Source organism: Arachis duranensis, chromosome 3 (genome assembly GCF_000817695.3).
Source record: "Arachis duranensis cultivar V14167 chromosome 3, aradu.V14167.gnm2.J7QH, whole genome shotgun sequence".
NCBI classification, from domain to species: Eukaryota; Viridiplantae; Streptophyta; class Magnoliopsida; order Fabales; family Fabaceae; genus Arachis; species Arachis duranensis.
This window is the reverse complement of record NC_029774.3, coordinates 87,863,937-87,885,332: the sequence shown is the minus strand read 5'-3', so window position 1 is coordinate 87,885,332 and position 21,396 is coordinate 87,863,937. Positions and strand designations below refer to the sequence as shown.

At 39.2% G+C, this 21,396-nt stretch overlaps 1 non-coding gene across 1 annotated transcript; it reads left to right on the top strand.

Annotated features, from left to right (window-relative positions):
• Positions 1-539: 539 nt before the first annotated feature.
• Positions 540-646, top strand: LOC127745992 (small nucleolar RNA R71). The gene has a single exon (XR_008007613.1). It is a non-coding gene; the product is annotated as a small nucleolar RNA R71 (small nucleolar RNA).
• The last annotated feature ends 20,750 nt before the right edge of the window (positions 647-21,396 follow it).

Sequence of the window (21,396 nt, the reverse complement as noted above, 5' to 3'; positions counted from 1 at the left end):
GATAGGACCTCTATGAGGGATGTTGGTGAGTTGCATTATTGTTGGGGTTGTGGTTGTGGTGTCTCTTGTCTTGGCCTTGGTCTTGTTGATTTCCCCACCCAAAGTTGGGGTGATTTCTCTATCCAGAGTTATAAGTTTTGGAGTATGGATCATGGATTTGCCTAGGTGAGTTTGCAACATAGTTGATTTGTTCCTAGTCACCTTCTTCTCCTATATTCACTCCTTCTTGAGCTGGTGATGAAGTGATGACTGCTGCAACTTGGTTTTCCTCCACCTTCTTGGTAAGATCTGCTAGTTGCTTGGTGATCATCTTAGTTTGAGCTAGCAATGCATCCATGTGGTTCAGCTCCATTACTCTTCGAGTATTGTTTCTTTCAGAGGCATAGAAATATTCATTCTCAGCTACTGTTTTAATGACATCTATGGCTTCTTCAATGGTTTTTTTCTTGTTTAGAGAGCCCCCTGATGAATGGTCTACAACGTTCTTTGACTCATAAGAAAGACCATCACAGAAAATGTGAAGTTAAACCCATTCATTGAACATATCTGGTGGGCATCTTCTTGTTAAGTCCTTGAACCTCTCCCATGCCTCACAGAGAGTCTCACCATCTTGTTGCCTGAAGCTTTGCACCTCAACTCTCAACCTGTTAATTCTTTGTGGAGGGTAGAACTTTGCCAAAAACTTGTTCACCACATCTTCCCAATTTGTCAAGCTCTCTTTTGGGAAGGATTCAAGCCACTTGGATGCTTTGTCCCTAAGTGAAAAAGGGAACAAAATCAGCCTATAGACATCCGAGTGGACTCTATTAGACTTCACAGTGTCACAAATTCTCAGGAAGGTGGTTAGATGTTGATTGGGGTCTTCTTGAGCACTTCTTCCAAATGAGCAATTGTTCTGAACAAGGGTGATTAGCTGGGGTTTTAATTCAAAGTTGTTGGCATGTATGGTGGGCTTTTGGATGCTACTTCCACAGTTTCCTGGATTTGGATTGATGTAGGAGCCTAGAACTCTCCTTTCTTGCCCAGCATGGTTTGCAGGGCCTTATCTAGCATGGTTGTGGGCTTCTCCTTCATGATTATTTTCTAGGTTCTCCTCCATGTTGGTTTCAAAATACTCTTCCTCTTCCTCAGCACCAACAACTCCTTTCCCTCTTGCTTCCCTCCTTAGTCTCCAAAGGGTTCTTTCAGGTTCTGAATCGAAGGAAGTTGAAGCTCCCCCTCTTCTCCCTGTCATACAACTAACAAAACACACAGCAAGAGATGAAATGAAGAAGTTATTCTTGTTAGAGTGATTGTTAGTGTGAGTGGTGCAAATTATCAAACAGTTAGTGGGTTAGTGAGCAGAATTGTAAATAATAATAAAGAAAAAAAGAAAACAGAGGGGGTATAGAGGGTGAGGAAGAAATGAAACAAACTGAAAGTAAACAACTGAATAAAGTAAACAAACAAAAGAAAAAATGCTCAATCTAATGAACTTCCAACTTAATCATTGTTGATACAAAATCAATCCCCGACAACGGCGCCATAAACTTGATGCACGAAAACTTGTCTCTCAACAAATTTCCCTTCGGCAAGTATACCGAATTGTCATAAAGTAAAAACTCACAATAGAGTGAGGTCGAATCCCACAGGGATTGATTGGTCAAGCAACTTTAGTTGGAAGAATATGCTAGTTGAGCTAAATAGAATGTAGTTTGAGAATTGCAGAAAATTAAATGGCAGGAAAGTAAATAGCAGAAAATAAAGTGCAGAATCTTAGATGGGAATTTGGGGAAATGAGCATGTAAATAAATGGCAGAAAGTAAAGATAATGGGTAAGATCAGAAATGGAGAATTCATTGGGCTCATGAGATGTTGTATTCTCCATACAAATTTCATTTTCATCTCTTCCTCAATCAAAGCATCTATTGATCTCCTTGGCAATCTTGAGTGATTGGGTTCCAATTCCTTGGCAACCCAATCTCTCTAAGCTTGAACAATTGCCCAATTCCTTGATTTAATTGCTCATGGGAAGAGATGAAGTGTGGTCACTGATTATACCACATGTATTTCCAAATCAAAGTGTTGGGAGGATTACATATCACTATATCCGCCCAGACCCCAATTTAGTCCAACATGAGAAAGTAATTCTAGCATGATCTCCTCATCCCTTTTCCAAGGCTCAAAGGAGATCCAATTGTGGAGAGTTTCTTTTCCAAGACAACTAACCAATTGAATTAAGATCGAAAGCTTTCTAGTAAATCAAAAGAGAAGAAAGAAGAAGAGAATGAAAACTATAATTGATCCATCAAATTACAACAGAGTTCCCTAACCCAATGAAAGGGATTTAGTTGTTCATAGATCTAGAAATGGAAAATGGTAGAAAAGAATCCATCCTTAGCTAAAAGTGCAGAAAAGTAAATATACAGAGGGTAGTTCTCCAAAGTGCCAATCTTCTCTATAGTTCAAAACTACTCCTATATATACTACTTCTCTTGATCTTCTAGTGAGTTCTTCAAGTCTTGGATGTGGACCTTAGATCTTGAGTTGAAGCAGTTACAATCTTTAGTGGGCTCAGCTTGCAGAAAAGTATGAATTAGGCATGGGCGTTACTGAAGTTAACGTTAAGTGACATTGTGGATTCGTGAATGTTAGTGGCAATCACATTTTTCACTAACGTTCCAACCCCATATAACCCACATTAACTCCAACGTTAGCGACACTAACGTTGCCTTATAAACCTTCGTAAGCATTATTGGGACTCACCTTTCCCAATAACGTTGCCTTGTACCCCTTGTCCCTACGTTAGAGTTCACGTTAGTGTAACTAACGTGGCTCTTAACGTGGGTATGCCTCATCTTCGAGAGCGTTAGTGGCACTCACCTTTGTTACTAACGCTCCAAGTGCCCCTACTCTCCATGTTAGAGCTCACGTTAACTAAGTTAATATGGCCACTAACGTGGTAGTGAATGCCATCTCCAACGTTAGTGACAAAGGTGAGTGTCACTAACGTAGGCATTGTTCCTTTCTTCCACGTTAGAGTTCACGTTAACTAAGCTAACGTGACTCTTAACGTGGTTCATTGCCACATTTTGGAGCATTAGTGGTGTTCACGTTTACCGCTAATGTTAGAGCTTTCTTTGTCTCCACGTTAATCTAGTTAACGTGGCAATTAACGTGGGCTTATGATGGCTTCGCAGGCGCTATTGGTGATCACTTTTCTCATTAACGTTGCAAGCTCTTTCCCATTCCACGTTAGTGGTCACATTAACTAGGTTAACGTGGCTACTAACATGGCTCTTCCTTGCTTCCTTTCTCCTGAAATCAAGCAAATAAAGTGCATCAAAGCTCTAGCCAAAGTCATGAGATTATGCATCATCAATTTGTCACTCAATTCTTGCAAAATCCTCATGAAATCATGTAAAATTCACAATAGTTGCTTGAATCAAGGTGTGAGTGTATTTTCATCCAAAACTTGCCTTATTCTCTAAGAAAATGCATGAAACTACCCTAAAACAGTAAAGAAAAGGTCAGTAAAACTGGCCTAGATGCCCTGGCATCAAGGTAGACATTAAACTTACTTTAAGCATAGGATTAGACATAGTGGGTTGGTCCCTCATAATTGTCAATATATGGTTTGTAGACAACGATGGTGATCTCAATTACCTATGTCTAGCCATGAGTTCTTTTCCTTTATTTATTAGTTCTTGTCATTTACTTTCTTGTTTTTATATTTTCTTGCCAATTATAAAATCAAACCCTCTTGTTCTTCATAGCCAATAATTGATCACTTCATTGAAATTTCATGTGAGACGACCCAAGCTTTAAATACTTTGGTTAATTTTTATTAGGGTTTGTACTTGTGACAACTAAAACTTTTAAAATTTGATTTGAGTATTGTTAGTTGGTTAGGAACTATACTATCAATGAAATTATTTTGTGTGAAATTCCTAACCATATGAAAATACTTTCTTTCAGCGTGCCACGCCTAGAACTCAAGTGGCACGCCCAGAATATGAACAAGTTTGGCGTGCCATGCCCCGAACATCAAGTGGCATGCCCATTGTGTTGAACCTTCCACTCCCCTCTGCTTAATTGAATGGGCGTGCCACCCCCCTTGTAAATGATGGGGTTGGCGTGCCACGCCCATCCTGGCGTGCCATGCCCCTTGTGGGTTTTTAAGGTTGCTCTCTAGAATGTATAGTTGGCTTGCCACGCCTGGCCCTCGCATGCCACGCCCATAGTAAAGCTTGTTGTCCCTTCTTTGGAGTTTATAGTTGGTGTGCCACGCCTGGCCCTGGCGTGCCACACCCATTATGCTTCATCTCCTTGCCGTGCCACGCTTGGCCTTGGCGTGCCGTGCCCATTGAAAGCTTCATGGACTCACCTCTGGAATTGTTAACTAGCATGCCATGCTTTGTAGCTGACGTGCCATGCCCATATAAAATCTTTCACTTTGCTCTCTGGACTTGTTAATTGGCATGCCACGCCCATTGGCTGGCGTGCCATGCTAATCCCTGCAATCACTTAACACACATATCAAGGCATCGAATGGTAATAAAGGATAATTAAATTAATATTTCTAAAGCATAGAAAACATGTTTTTACATATATCATATCATGAGAAAGGAATTGTAAAACCATGCAAATAGTATGAATAAGTGTGCAAAGACTTGATAAAAACCACTCAATTGAGCACAAGATAAACCATAAAATAGTGGTTTATCACATTCCCATTCAGTTTGTTGGCATTTGCTCTAATAAGTGGAACGCCCAGCACAAAGGCACAGCTTCTCTTTCTTGCTTCCTTCTTCTTTTGTTGCTCTTTTCACTTGAAACTCAAACAAAACTCATTTCAAAGAAATGTACAATAAATTCATTATTTAGTTCATGAAATTGTATTAATTGAATGAGATTTCACTATTTTAATGGTCCTTTTAAATAAGAGAAAGAGGTAGATGATGCAAGTCATCACAACACCAAACTTAAGTTTTGCTTCTCCCCAAGCAAATCAATGTGAATTGTTCTTAATTGATTGAGACTTGACCCTAAAGAGATGCACTCTCAATTAGAGATAGAGGCCAAACATTAATTCATGCATGAACTTTCTTATCATCATATCACAATGAACTTCTAGACTTTTGAGGATCTCTTTTAAGTGCTTGCCTTAAGAGCCCTTTCTATTGATTGTCACCATGAAGTAGTAAGATTTGTTATTATTTTTCTTTTCTTTTCATTCCTCTTTTGTTTCCTTGATTGACCACGACTTTAAGTATTTTGTCTCAAGATGACCCTTTAGGTTAAGCTTTTAATTAGCACTCCCAAACCAGTTGGTTTTAGGGTACTAGGTGTTGAAACACCCTTAAGAATTTACTTGCTCAGGTCTCTCTTCTTGACACATCTTCACCACAAGCATCTACTAGGATCTTGGCTTTTTAAGCTATTTGTTTCTTTTCTTTTTATCCAAGTAGTTGATGCTCAGAGCCTTGGGTCTTTTGCTTACTACTTTTTGGTTCTATGGATATTCAAGGGTCATCCTTGGCATCTACTTGTTATATCCTCTATGTCTAATTGTTCATTATGGTCTATTCACTTCCAGATTCTTTTTTTTTTCATGATTACCTACTTTGTTCCTCATCTCTTAATCTTGAATTATTTGACTTGGGTCTTAATCTCTTGCTCTTGTTTTTGCAACAACTCATCATTGATTTTTTTTAAAACACTTGCTTTTATTGATGTAATGTAAACTTAACACAAAGACATTTACTTTCTCAAATAAAAAAAATAGAAATTCAAAGGACTCATAGAAAGCCTATAAAACATAGAAAACTAACAACACTACTATATCAAAGTATACTGCCAAGCAAAAATTCAAAAGAGTAAATTCAACCATGGGACTCAACAACCATGTATTCTTGAGCAACTTCAATGCATAGGCTCTTTTCCATTTTTCCTTCTTTTTGGAGAACTCATCACCATCCTTCTTTATGGAGGCTCCCTCTTGTGCAGGGGTGTCTCTTGGCTTCCAAAAGCCTAGCCTTCTCATATAAGTTCTTTCATCCTCTTTGTGCTTGGCTAGTATCTCTTCTTACCTAGCACTCAGCTCTTCCATACCTTGCATGAATGTTGGATAACCGGGGTAAAAGCTGGCCACCGTATTACACAAGTGATTCAGCTTCGCTTCTGTGTTAATATCATATTGCCTCCTTGATGTGGTCCTTACCTCATATAGGGACCTAAATTCAGCAAGGCTCTTCTGTTGCACATGGTTTTGCTCCATGATTTTGTTGAGGCTACCTTACATTTCTCCCTAGTGAAATTGTCCCCGCTGCTCCTAAATGTACTCCACACTCCCTTGGAGTTGCTAGATACTTTCTTGCATTTGGTCCCATTATTTTTGTTGCTCCCTAAGTTGAGTTACATCTTCTCTCAAATGGTTGATGTCCCCTTGCATTTGGTGAATGTTTCCTTGTATCTCCTCCCAATTAAAGCCTTCCAGGAATTGTTCTTGGAATTATGGAAATGGTGCTGGTAGTTGTGGAAATGGTGCTTGAACATAAGCTTCTTCTTATTGTGGTGGCCCTTGTGGTCTTGGCACATGAGCCCTATGTTCTCTGGCTTTTTGTAGTGGGTTGATGGCCATCACGTTCTCCATCTTTTTGGGAGTGATTGGTTGTCTTGCTCAACCAAATTCTCATCAATGACCTTCTCCACTCCAGCCTCATCACAAAGCCTCTGGATAATGCTTGGGAAGGCCAATCTTGTGCTATCTTTGGTGCTCTTCAGTACCCTATGAATATTGTTGGCTATCATCTCCCCTACATTGATGTTTTCCCCCTTCATAATGCTGTAGATTAATACAGCCCTTTCCAAAGTAACCTCCGAAGTGTTGGAGGTGGGGTTGAGGGATCTTCTCATAAAGTCTAGCCACCCTTTGGCTTGATAGCTCAAGTATCCTCTTCTAAACTGGTTTGGCCTTCCATCATTCTCATTGATCTAGTGGACATTGATGACACAAATTTCATTCAAGATGTCTTCAAACCTAGGATCAATTTGGTTCACCCTTTCTTCATAGCATCGGGTGGAACTTGTGCGCTTTTCCCCTCACATAGCTTTGGTAGTCATATGGTTGCCCAGGTTGAGAAACGGCATTGGCATAGAACTCCCTCACCAAGCTTTCTACCACCTTCTTAAGTGGGTTGCATAAGAGTGCCCATCCTCTATTATTGATTTTTATGTTGATCTCCCTATGCTCATCTCTCGCTAGTTGGAAGCCAACCTCAAGGATTATCTGCTTCTCACTCACCCACTAATAAATCGCTATTTTGTGATTCATATTGTGTTTAATTGTGTGGTTTTATCAAGTCTTCGCCCACTTATTCATATGATTTGCATGTATTTACAATTCCTTCCAAAAAATATTCTATGATTGAAAACTTGCTTCCTAAAGACCTTTTAGTTGTATATTTTTACTTTCCTTCGTACCATTTGATGTCGTGATCTGTGTGCTAAGTGTTTCAGGCTTCATAGGGCAGGAATGGTGTAAGGAATGAAGAGGAAGCATGCAAAAGTGGAAGGAACAAGGAATTGAGGAGATGATCACTGGTGCACGAAATTGCAATCACACTTTTGCAATCCGCACAACTAACCAGCAAGTGCACTGGGTCGTCCAAGTAATACCTTACGTGAGTAAGGGTCGAATCCCACGGAGATTGTTGATTTGAAGCAAGCTATGTTTATTTTATTATTCTTAGTCAGGAGATCAATTATTATTATCAGTTTAAATTACTAAAAAAAATAGAAGAGCGTGAAATAATTACTTGTTGTGCAATAATGGAGAATATGTTGGAGTTTTGGAGATGCTTTGTCTTTTGAATTCCTGTAATGTAATATTCTTCTCATGCAAAAGTGTAAAGTTCCTTCCATGGAAAGCTCTATGTATGGTGTCACCGTTGTCAATGGCTACTTTCCATCCTCTCAGTGAAAATGGTCCAAATGCTCTGTCACAGCACGACTAATCAGCTGTTGGTTCTCGATCATGTCGGAATAGAATCCATTGATTCTTTTGTGTTTGTCATCACGACCAACACTCGCGAGTTTGAAGCTCGTCACAGTCATTCAATCCCAGAATCCTACTCGGAATACCACAGACAAGGTTTAGACTTTCTGGATTCTCATGAATGCCGCCATCAATTCTAGCTTATACCACGAAGATTCTGATTAAGGGATCTAAGAGATACTCATTCAATCTGATGTAGAACAGAGGTGGTTGTCAAACACACGTTCATGGATTGAGGAAGGTGATGAGTGTCACGGATCACCACCTTCTCCATAGTTAAGCGTGAATGAACATCTTAGATAGGAACACGCATGTTTGAATGGAAAAACATAAATAATTGCATTAATTCATCGAGACGCTGCAGAGCTCCTCACCCCCAACAATGGAGTTTAGAGACTCATACCGTCAAAGAGTATAAAGTTCAGATCTAAAAATGTCATGAGTTACAAAATAAGTCTCTAAAATTTGTTTAAATACTAAACTAGTAACCTAGGTTTACAGAAAATGAGTAAACTAAGATAATTGGTGCAGAAATCCACTTCTAGGGCCCACTTGGTGTGTGCTGGGGCTGAGACTTAAGCTTCTCACGTGCCTGGGCTGTTTCTGGAGTTGAACGCCAGGTTGTAACGTGTTTTTGGCATTGAACTCCAACTTGTAACCTGTTTCTGGCGCTGGACGCCAGACTGCAACATGGAACTGGCGTTGAACGCCAGTTTACGTCATCTATCTTCGCACAAAGTATGAACTATTATATATTTCTGGAAAGCCCTGGATGTCTACTTTCCAACCCAATTGAGAACGCGCCAATTGGACTCCTGTAGCTCCAAAATATCCATTCTGAGTGCAGGGAGGTCAGAATCCAACAGCATCAGCAGTCCTTTTTCAGCCTAAATCAGATTTTTGCTCATCTCCCTCAATTTCAGCCAGAAAATACCTGAAATCACAGAAAAACACAAACTCATAGTAAAGTCCAGAAATATGATTTTTGCTTAAAAACTAATAAAATTCTATTACAAACTAATTAAAACATGCTAAAATCTATATGAAATTACCCCAAAAAAGCGTATAAAATATCCGCTCATCACAACACCAAACTTAAATTGTTGCTTGTCCTCAAGCAACTAGATAAATAAAAGAGGATAAAAAAAATCAAGAAGCAATAATATCTCAGAGTTATAAGTGAAGCTCAGATTCTAATTAGATGAGCGGGGCTAGTAGCTTTTTGCTTCCAAACAGTTTTGGCATCTCACTTTATCCTTTGAAATTCAAAATTCAGATAGTATTATTGATTCTCCTAGTTTAGTATGTTGATTCTCTAACACAGCTACTTTATGAGTCTTGGCCGTCGCCCTAAGCACTTTGTTTTCTAGTATTACCACCGGATACATAAATGCCACAGACACATAACCGGATGAACCTTTTCAGATTGTGACTTAGCTTTGCTCAAGTCCCCAATTAGAGGTGTCCAGAGTTCTTAAGCACACTCTGTTGCTTTGGATCACGACTTTAACCACTTAGTCTCAATCCTTTCACTTGGACCTGCATGCCACAAGCACATGGTTAGGGACAGCTTGATTTAGCCGCTTAGGCCTGGATTTATTTCTTTGGGCCCTCCTATCCATTGATGCTCAAAGCCTTGGATCCTTTTCACCCTTGCCTTTTGGTTTAAAGGGCTATTGACTTTTTCTACTTCTTTTGCTTTTTTTTTTGCAAGCTTGTTTTTCACTGCTTTTTCTTCTTCAAGAATCAATTTCATGATTTTTCAGATCATCAATAACATTTCTCTTGTTCATCATTCTTTCAGGAGCCAACAATTTTAACATTCATAAAATTCAATATAAAAAATATGCACTGTGCAAGCATTCACTCAGAAGACAAAAAGTATTGCCACCACATATAAATAATTAGAATTTTCCTTATTAAGAACTCGAAAAAATTATATTGCCTCTTTATTTTAAAAATCTACTATTTTATTCATGTTTGATGATGATGAGAAAAATAAATTATAACTTAATTGGATATAAAATCAAAATAGAGATACTAATTACTACTACTAATATATAACTTCTAAGGTAAATTCATATTTAGAACAATTATCACAGAGTTAAGGCAAAGATTAGGACTCAACAACCATTATTTTCGGAAGTGGATGTTCCTCTAGTCTGTGGGGTGCTTGGTCCTTCAAGAGATAATTTCTGACGCTTTAGTTCCTTCAAGTTACATCCTTGCTCTTCCTGTTCCCTTAGGTGCCATGATCTTGATGAGTTTTAGCTCAGTGATCATGGCAAATCACACCAAACTTAGAGGTTTGCTTGTCCTCAAGCAAAAGAAAGGAAAGGATAGGAATATAAGGAGAGGCAATTTCGAAATTCAAAAGATATGATGAGTTGAAAAAGATTTGAAAAAGAGTTGGATTGGACTGGAAAAAGATTTGTGTTTATGGATTAAGATACATTTGATATATTTTTTTTAAAAAAGGATTTTAGAAATAAGGATTAAAATTTTTGGAATTGAAGGATGAGAGTTTGTAACATGTTTATGCAAGAAATCATGAATTGAAAATTAAAAAAATTGAAGTAAAAAAGAATTTACCTCCTCCCCACCATCCTGGCATTAAACGCCCAAATGCTGCATGTTTTGGGCGTTTAACGCCCATATGCAGTTTCTCCTGGGCGTTCAACGCCCAACTGTTGCTTCTTTCTGGCGTTGAACACCAGTAAGTCCTTTGTCACTGGGCATTTTTCTGAACTCCCAGGACGCTGTAAATCTGGCGTTGAACGCTCAGAAGGTGCTTCTTTCTAGCGTTCAATGCCCAGAAGATGCTCCTTTCTGGCGTTTAACGCCCAGATGGCTATCCTTACTGGCGTTGAACACCCAGTAGGTGCTTCTTTTGGGTGTTCAATGCCCAAAACAGCTTTTATTGGCTTTTTTGCACCAGTGAGCTTCCCTTTTTGCTATTTTATCCTCTAAATCCTTCTGTAACTCTGTGAACTTAAGTAGTTGCTATTTTACCTTGAAGATAATTGACATATACCTATAAAAATCAATTAAATAACAAATAAACTTTGTAAATGGCTGGGTTGCCTCCCAGCAAACTATTCTTTATTGTCTTTAGATGGACTATTACTGAGCTTTAATCAAGTCTCAGTTTTGAGCATTTTTGCTCAAAATTGCTTCCAAGATAATGTTTGACTCTCTGTCCATTAACAATGAACTTTTTGTTGGAATTATTATCCTGAAGCTCTATGTATCCATATGGTGACACACTTGTAATCACATATGGTCCTCTCCACCGGGATTTCAATTTCCCGGGGAATAACCTGAGCCTAAAATTAAATAGCAGAACTTTCTGCCCTGGCTCAAAGACTCTGGATGACAATTTCTTATCATGCCACCTTTTTGCTTTCTCTTTGTAAATTTTTGCATTCTCGAAAGCATTGAGTCTAAATTCCTCTAGCTCAGTTGACTGGAGCAATCATTTTTCTCCAGCTAACTCGGCATCAAGGTTCAGGAATCTGATTGCCTAATAGGCCTTATGTTCCAGTTCTACTGGCAAGTAACATGCCTTTCCATACACAAGCTGGTATGGAGAGGTCCCTATAGGGGTCTTGAATGCTGTTCTGTATGCCCACAGATCATCATCCAAGTTTCTTGCCCAATCTCTTCTACGGTTAATCACAGTCTGTTCCAGGATTCTTTTAAGTTCTCTATTTAAGACTTCAGCTTGCCCATTTGTCTGTGGATGATATGGAGTGGCCACCCTGTAGCTAACTCCATAACGAACCAAAGCATAGTAAAGCTGTTTATTGCAGAAATGAGTGCCCCCATCACTGATTAATACTATAGGGTTACCAAATCTGCTGAAGATGTGTTTCTGGAGGAATTTTAGCACTGTCTTAGTGTCATTAGTGGGTGTTGCAATAGCTTCCACCCATTTGGATACATAATCCACTGCCACCAGAATATAAGTGTTTGAGTATGATGGTGGGAAAGGCCCATGAAGTCAATACCCCATACATCAAACAACTCAATCTCTAAGATCCCATGTTGAGGCATGGCATAACTGTGAGGCAGATTACCAGATCTTTGGCAACTGTCACAATTAAGTACAAACACTTGGGAATCTTTATAGAGAGTAGGCCAGTAGAAGCCACATTGGAGGACTCTTGTGGCTGTTCGCTCATTTCCAAAATGTCCTCCATAGGATCTTCTGTGCTTCTTCTTTTGGCACACATCAATGGATTACTCCGTCTGCACATCTCTTGAAGAGATATGGTTCATCCCAAAGATAGTACTTTGTATCTGTGATCAATTTCTTTGATTGCTGCCTACTGTACTCTTTGGGTATGAATCTCACTGCCTTGAAGTTTGCAATGTTTGCAAATCATGGCACTTCTTGGATGGCAAAGAGTTGCTCATCTGGAAAATTTTTAGAGATCTCAGTAAGAGGGAAGGACGCCCCTTCTACTGGTTTTATTTAGGACAGGTGATCTGCTACTTGGTTCTCTGTCCCTTTTCTGTCTCTTATTTCTATATCAAACTCTTGCAGAAGCAACACCCATCTGATGAGTCTGGGTTTTGAATCCTGCTTTGTGAGTAGATATTTAAGAGCAGCATGGTCAGTGTACACAATCACTTTTGATCCTACTAAATAAGATCTGAACTTATTAATGGCGTAAACCACTGCAAGTAATTCTTTTTCTATGGTTGTGTAGTTCTTCTGTGCGTCATTTAAAACACGATTGGCATAGTAAATAACATGCAGATGCTTGTCATGCCTTTGTCCCAGCACTGCACCAATGGCATGGTCACTGGCATCACACATTAATTCAAATGGTAATGTTCAGTCTGGAGCAGAGATAACTGGTGCTGTGACCAGTTTAGCTTTCACGATTTCAAACACCTGCAGACACTCATTATCAAAGATAAATGGCGTGTCAGCAGCTAGCAGATTACTTAGAGGTTTGGCAATTTTTGAAAAATCTTTTATAAACCTCCTATAGAATCCTGCATGCCCCAGAGAGCTTCTGATTGCCTTAACATTGGCAGGTGGTGGTAATTTTTTAATTACCTCTACCTTAGCTTGATCTACCTCTATTCCCTTGTTCGAAATTTTGTGCCCAAGGACAATTCCTTCATTCACCATAAAGTGACAATTTTCACAGTTTAAAACCAGGTTACTCTCTTGGCACCTTTTTAGAACAAGTGCTAGATGGTCAAAACAGGAGCTGAATGAGTCTCCAAATACTGAGAAGTCATCCATGAAGACTTCCAGAAATTTTTCCACCATATCAGAGAAAATAGAAAGCATGCACCTTTGAAAGGTTACAGGTGCATTGCACAGGGCAAATGACATTCTTCTGTATGCAAATACTCCAGATGGACATGTGAATGTTGTTTTCTCTTGATCTTGGGGATCTACTGCAATTTGATTATAACCTGAATATCCATCCAGGAAGCAGTAGTATTCATGACCTGCTAGTCTTTCTAGCATCTGGTCTATGAATGGTAAAGGAAAATGATCCTTTCTGGTAGCTGTATTGAGCTTTCTATAATCAATACACATACGCCACCCTGTAACTATTCTTGTAGGAACCAGTTCATTTTTTTCATTATGAACCACTGTCATGCCACCTTTCTTAGGGACGACTTGGACAGGGCTTACCCAGGGGCTATTAGAAATGGGATAAATAATCCCAGCCTCTAGTAATATAGTGACCTCTTTCTGCACCACCTCCTTCATGGCTGGATTCAGCCGCCTCTGTGGTTGAACCACTGGCTTAGCGTCACCCTCCAATAGGATCTTGTGCAAGCATTTGGCTGGGCTAATACCCTTAAGATCACTGATGGACCACCCAAGAGCTGTCTTGTGTGTCCTTAGCACTTGAATTAGTGCTTCCTCTTCCTGTGGCTCTAAGGTAGAGCTTATGATTACAGGAAAGGTATCACCTTCTCCCAGAAATGCATCTTTCAGGGATGGTGGTAATGGTTTGAGCTCGGGTTTGGGAGGTTTCTCCTCTTCCTGAGGGATTTTCAGAGGTTCTATTATTCTCTCTGATTCATCCAAATCAGGCTGAACATCTTTAAAGATATCCTCTAGCTCTATTTCAAGACTCTCAGCCATATTGACTTCTTTTACCAAAGAGTCAATAATATCAACGCTCATGCAGTCATTTTGGGTGTCTGGATGTTGCATGGCTTTGACAACATTCAACTTGAACTCATCCTCATTGACTCTCAGGGTTACTTCCCCTTTTTGAACATCAATAAGGGTTCGGCCAGTTGCTAGGAAAGGTCTTCCAAGAATGAGAGTTGCACTCTTATGCTCCTCCATTTCTAGCACCACAAAGTCAGTAGGAAAGACAAATGGCCTAACCTTGACAATCATGTCTTCAATCATGCCTGATGGGTATTTAATGGAGCAATCAGCAAGTTGGAGACATATCCGGGTTGGTTTAACTTCATCAGTCAACCCAAGCTTTTTGATAGTGGCTGTAGGTATTAGGTTAATACTTGCCCTAAGATCGCATAGAGCTTGCTTGGTACAAGTACCTTCTAATGTGCATGGTATCATAAAGCTTCCCGGATCTTTAAGCTTCTCATGTAAGCTTTTCAGAATGACTGCACTGCATTCTTTAGTGAGGTAAACTTTTTTGGTTTCCCTCCAATCCTTCTTATGACTTAAGATCTCTTTCATAAACTTAGCATAAGAGGGTATTTGCTCAAGTGCCTCTGCAAACGGAATCTTTATTTCAAGAGTCCTGAGATAGTCTGCAAAGTGGGCAAATCGCTTATCCTGTTTTGCTTGGCAGAGTTTCTGAGAATAAGGCATTTTGGCTTTGTATTCCTCAACCTTAGTTGCTGCAGGTTTATTATCAGCACTAGTTTGGCAGAGTTTCTGCAGGTTGGGAAGCCTTTTTAGAAGGGTTATTATCAGCACTAGTATGTGTCTGATCCCCCACTGGGATTTGAATGCCAGGGGTGGAAGCTGGAGTGGCGTTAGACGCCAGCTCCTTACCTGCTTCTGGCGTCTGAACGCCAGAACTGTGCTCCCTTTGGGCATTCAACGCCAATTCCTTGCTTGTTTCCGGCGTTGAACGCCAGGACTGAGCATGGTTTGGGCGTTCAACGCCAGTTTTCCACCCATTTTCTGACGTTTGAGCGCCAGAATTATTCTTCTCTGGGCTCTTACTGTCCTCAGATGGATTTTGGGTAGTTTGCTCATTACTTGGCTTCCTGCTACCTTGAAGTGAGGTATTTAATATTTTTCCACTTCTTAATTGAACTGTTTGGCATTCTTCTGTTATTTGTTTTGATAACTGCTGTTCTGTTTGCTTCAATTGCACTTCCATATTCATATTAGCCATTCTTGTTTCTTGTAATATCTCTTTGAATTTGGCTAACTGTTTTGTTATAAAATCCAATTGCTGATTGAATTCTGTAACTTGTTCTACATGACTCATTTCAGCAGTTACTATTTTAGCCTCTTCTTTCATGGAAGGTTCACTGCTTAGGTACAAATGCTAATTTCTGGCAACTGTATTAATGAGCTATTGAGCTTCTTCTATTATCTTTCTCATGTGTATAGATCCACCAGCTGAGTGGTCTAGAGAAATTTGAGCTCTTTCTGTAAGCCCATAGTAGAAGATGTCTAACTGCACCCATTCTGAAAACATTTTAGAGGGGCATTTTCTTAGCATCTCTCTGTATCTCTCCCAAACATCATAAAGAGATTCATTATCTCCTTGTTTGAAGCCTTGGATGCTCAGCTTTAGCTATGTTATCTGTTTTGGAGGAAAATAGTGATTCAGGAATTTTTCTGACAGTTGTTTCCATGTCTTTATGCTGTCCTTAGGTTGGTTATTTAAACACCTCTTAGCTTGGTCTTTTACAGCAAATGGGAACAGTAATAGCCTGTAGACATCCTGATCTACTTCCTTATCATGTACTGTGTCAGCAATTTATAAAAACTGTGCCAGAAACTCTGTAGGTTCTTCTTGTGGAAGACCGAAATACTGACAACTTTGCTGCATCATGATAATGAGCTGAGGATTCAACTCAAAACTACTAACTCCGATGGAGGGTATATAGATACTACTCCCATATGAAGCAGTAGTGGGGTTAGCATATGACCCAAGAGTCCTTCTGGACTGTTCATTTTCACTTAAGTCCATGATAAAAAAAGGGAGATGATGTGGATTTATTTTATTATATAAAAAAAGTTTCAAAATAATAACAATAAAATAAAATAAAAACGACAATAAAATTAAAATAAAAAATAAAAATAAAATAAAAAGAATTTAAAAATATTTTATGAAGATTTTCGAAAAAGTGAGGAGAGAGAAAGTGGTTAGGATATTTTTGAAAAAGATATAATTAAATTTAATTTTTTTAAAAGGGATAAGATTAAAAAAAATTTGAAATTGAAATCTGAATTTAAAAAAAATTTCGAAAATATGCCTTAAAAATAGTTAGAAAAGATTTTTTTTGAATTTTGAATTTTATGATGAAAGAGAAAAACACACAAAAGACACAAGACTTAAAATTTTTAGATCTAATGCTCCTTGTTTTCGAAAATTTTGGAGGGAAAACACCAAGGAACACCAAACTTAAAAATTTTAAGATCAAAACACAAGAAAGACTTAAGAATACCTTGAAGATTCACAAGAATAATAAAAACAAAAGAAAGAACACCAAACTTAAAATTTTTAGAAAACTTCAATAAAATTTTCGAAAATTATAAAAAAGATTAACAATAAAACAACGAACTTAAAGTTTGGCACAAGATTCAATCAAAGAAAAATTATTTTTGAAAAAGATTTAAAAAAAAAAAGATACCCAATTACCAAGAACATAGACCAACGCTCTAGCCAATTGGGCAGTAAAGGTAACACTTGTTTTAAAGAAGTATTTTCACTAACCAAAAATAAATTCCTTTGTGAAGACTAATGCTTTGGAAAAGCACAAGAAAAACAAGAAAAGACACAGAACAAGAAAAACTAAAAATCAAACAAGAAAAATAAACAAGAACAACTTAAAGATCAAAGAACACAAATTCAGAAATTTAAAAGGAAAATATAAAATATGCAATTAACACCAAACTTAGAACAAGACACTAATTCACGAAAAATAAAAAATTAATAAGGACACGTAATATTTTTGAAAAACTTTTGAAGAGAAATTAAACGACTCAAATTTAATGACTCTATAGCATCAATACTATATTCCTAATCTAAGCAACAAAATAAACCTTTAGTTGTTCAAACGCAAACAATCCCCGGCAACGGCACCAAAAACTTGGTGCACGAAATTGCAATCACACTTTCGCAATCCACCCAACTAACCAGCACGTGCACTGGGTCGTCCAAGTAATACCTTACGTGAGTAAGGGTCGAATCCCACGGAGATTGTTGATTTGAAGCAAGCTATGTTTATTTTATTATTCTTAGTCAGGAGATCAATTATGATTATCAGTTTGAATTACTAAAAAAATAGAAGAGCGTGAAATAATTACTTGTTGTGCAATAATGGATAATATGTTGGAGTTTTGGAGATGCTTTGTCTTCTGAATTCCTGTAATGTAATATTCTTCTCATGCAAAAGTGCAAAGTTCCTTCCATGGCAACCTCTATGTAGGGTGTCACCGTTGTCAATGGCTACTTCCCATCCTCTCAGTGAAAATGGTCCAAATGCTCTGTCACAGCACGGCTAATCAGCTGTTGGTTCTCGATCATATCGGAATAGAATCCATTGATTCTTTTGTGTTTGTCATCACGCCCACCACTCGCGAGTTTAAAGCTCGTCACAGCCATTCAATCCCAAAATCCTACTCGGAATACCACAGACAAGGTTTAGACTTTCCATATTCTCATGAATGCCGCCATCAATTCTAGCTTATACCACGAAGATTCTGATTAAGGGATCTAAGAGATACTCATTCAATCTGATGTAGAACGGAGGAGGTTGTCAGACACACGTTCATGGATTGAGGAAGGTGATGAGTGTCACGGATCACCACCTTCTCCATAGTTAAGCGTGAATGAACATCTTAGATAGGAACACGCATGTTTGAATGGAAAAACATAAATAATTGCATTAATTCATCAAGATGCTGCAGAGCTCCTCACCCCCAACAATGGAGTTTAGAGACTCATGCCGTCAAAGAGTATAAAGTTCAGATCTAAAAATGTCATGAGTTAGAAAATAAGTCTCTAAAAGTTATTTAAATACTAAACTAGTAACCTAGGTTTACAGAAAATGAGTAAACTAAAATAATTGGTGCAGAAATTCACTTCTGGGGCCCATTTGGTGTGTGCTGGGGCTGAGACTTAAGCTTCTCACGTGCCTGGGCTGTTTCTGGAGTTGCACGCCAGGTTGTAACGTGTTTTTGGCGTTGAACTCCAACTTGTAACCTGTTTCTGGCGCTGGACGCCAGACTGCAACATGGAGTTACTTATGTAATTCATTAGTGAGAATTTCAGATAAGTGTATGGAGATGCTTTGTCCCTTCCGTCTCTCTGCTTTCCTACTGTCTTCATCCAATCCTTCTTACTCCTTTCCATGGCAAGCTGTATGTTGGGCATCACCGTTGTCAATGGCTACAGTCCCATGCTCTCAGTGAAAATGTACAACGCGCTCTGTCACAGCACGGCTAATCATCTGTCGGTTCTCAATCAGGTTGGAATAGAATCCAGTGATTCTTTTGCGTCTGTCACTAACGCCCAGCCTTCAGGAGTTTGAAGCTCGTCACAGTCATTCAATCTTTGAATCCTACTCAGAATACCACAGACAAGGTTTAGACCTTCCGGATTTTCTTGAATGCCGCCATCAATTCTAGCTTATACCACGAAGATTCTGATTAAGAAATCCAAGAGATAGACATTCAAACCTTGTTTGCTTGTAGAACGGAAGTGGTTGTCAGACACGTGTTCATAGGTGAGAATGATGATGAGCATCACATAATCATCACATTCATCATGTTCTTGGGTGCAAATGAATATCTTAGAACAAGAATAAGCCTAATTGAATAGAAGAACAATAGTAATTGCATTAATACTCGAGGTACAGTAGAGGTCCACACCTTAATCTATGGTGTGTAGAAACTCCACCGTTGAAAATACATAAGAACAAGGTCTAGGCATGGCCGAGAGGCCAGCCTCCCAAAGAGGGTTCAATCATAAAAACATGATCAAAAGATGATCCTAAGATCTAAAGTGATTAAAAGATAAAAATACAATAGTAAAAGGTCCTATTTGTAGAGAACTAGTAGCTTAGGGTTTACAAAGATGAGTAAATTACATAAAAATCCACTTCCGGGCCCACTTGGTGTGTGTTTGGGCTGAGCATTGAAACTTCTATGTGTAGAGACTTTTCTTGGAGTTAAACGCCAGCTTTTGTGCCAGTTTGGGCGTTTAACTCCCATTCTTGTGCCAGTTCCGGCGTTTTACGCTAGAATTATTGAGCTGACTTGGAACGTCTGTTTGGGCCATCAAATCTCAGGCAAAGTATGGACTATTATATATTGCTGCATAGCCCAGAATGTCTACTTTCCAACGCAATTGAGAGCGCGCCAATTGGGCTTCTGTAGCTCTAGAAAGTGCCAAAAAGCGTAGAAATTATCCGCTCATCACTTTCCCATTCTCTCTTGAGGGGAAGGCAAAAGAGTGGTACTACACTCAACCCAGAGCAACTGTTTCTAACTGGGATATGCTTAGAAGAGAATTTTTGGAGAAATTCTTTCCAGCTGAGGTTGCCGATAAACTGAGGAAAGACATTTCCATGATTGTTCGGGACGAATCTGAGACTCTCTACGAATATTGGGAGCGCTTCAATAATCTTCTGGAAGCATGTCTCCACCATATGATTGACAAGATAGTGTTGCTCGGTTACTTTACACAGGGCATGAAATCTCAGGATAAGACCACATTGGAAGGTGCTAGCAATGGGTCTATGAAAAAGTACAAAACTACGGAAGAGGCATGGCAATTGATTAGCAACTTAGCTAAATCTTCTACGAATCACAGGCAGAAACAAAGTTGGTCAAGAGCTATTGCAAAGGTATCCTCTAGCAAAGAGACTGCTGCTATAACTCAGAGCTTATGTGAAATGACCAACTTACTGAAGCAGATGCAACTAAGTCAACAACAAGCTCAGCAAGTTCAGCCTTCTCCACCACAGCACAGCCAACAGTTGGTTCCACAAAGAGTATACGGGATCTGTGCCGATTACAGTCATTATACTGATGAGTGTCCGCAACTCCAATAGGAAGACCACACTGTGGCAGCCACCCACAACTTCTATGACCGCCCCAATCAAGGGTACAATCAAGGTGGCGGCTACAACCATGGATGCCAGGATAACCCTAACCAAGGCTGGAGAGATAATTCTAACAAGGGTTAGAGGGATAATCATAACAAAGGAGGCAGAGAATACAATGGAAACCAGAGGTGGAATAACAATAACAACTTCAGGCAGTAGAATCAGAATCAGGCCTACAGAGCAACTCATCTAAGGCAACCTCAAGCATCTCAGCAGACCCCTCAGATCACTTATCCCTCTTTATCTCCTAATGACGAGTTACTATAATCTATTGATCCGAGACAGCAGGCCATGGAAAACAACCTTACTTCTACTCTAAATGGTCTAAACTCTACCTTGCAAGCCCTTGTCTCACTGATTGGATCACTGAATAACTCTAACAATCAGTCCTCAAGCTCTGGTGGACTCCCCTCTCAACCATTACCCAATCCCAAGGGTGGCATCAATGCCATTACCCTGAGATCTGGAACCACACTGCAAGAGAGGAATCCAGAGGAATCAAGCCCATCAGAACACGCCCCAGCTGCGGACACGGTTGAGGTAGAGGATGTTGAAGAAGAAGATGAAGCACAAGGCATGGCTGAAGCAGAAGCAGCCCAACCAAGGAATGCAGAACCCCAGCAAGCTGAAGCTATAAAAGACGCCATTCCTATTCCATTTCCACACCTTGCTAAGAAGCCCAGAAAGCAGATGGAACTTGATCCCAAAATGGTAGAGATCTTCAAAAAGGTTGAGGTAACTGTTCCCCTTTTTGATGTTATCCAGCAAGTGCCTAAATATGCAAAGTTTCTAAAAGAGTTGTGTATACATAAAGATAAAATTAATGAATTAGAAACTATACCTGAAAAATGTAGGGACCCAGGGCCATGCATGGTTAACTGTACCATTGGAGGTATGATATTTTCTGACTGTATGTGTGATTTAGGAGCATGTGTGAGTATTATGCCCTTATCTATATATAATGCTTTAAGGCTCCCTCCCTTAAAAAGGTCGGCAGCTCATTTTGCGTTAGCAGATAAAAGTATTATCACAGTGGTTGG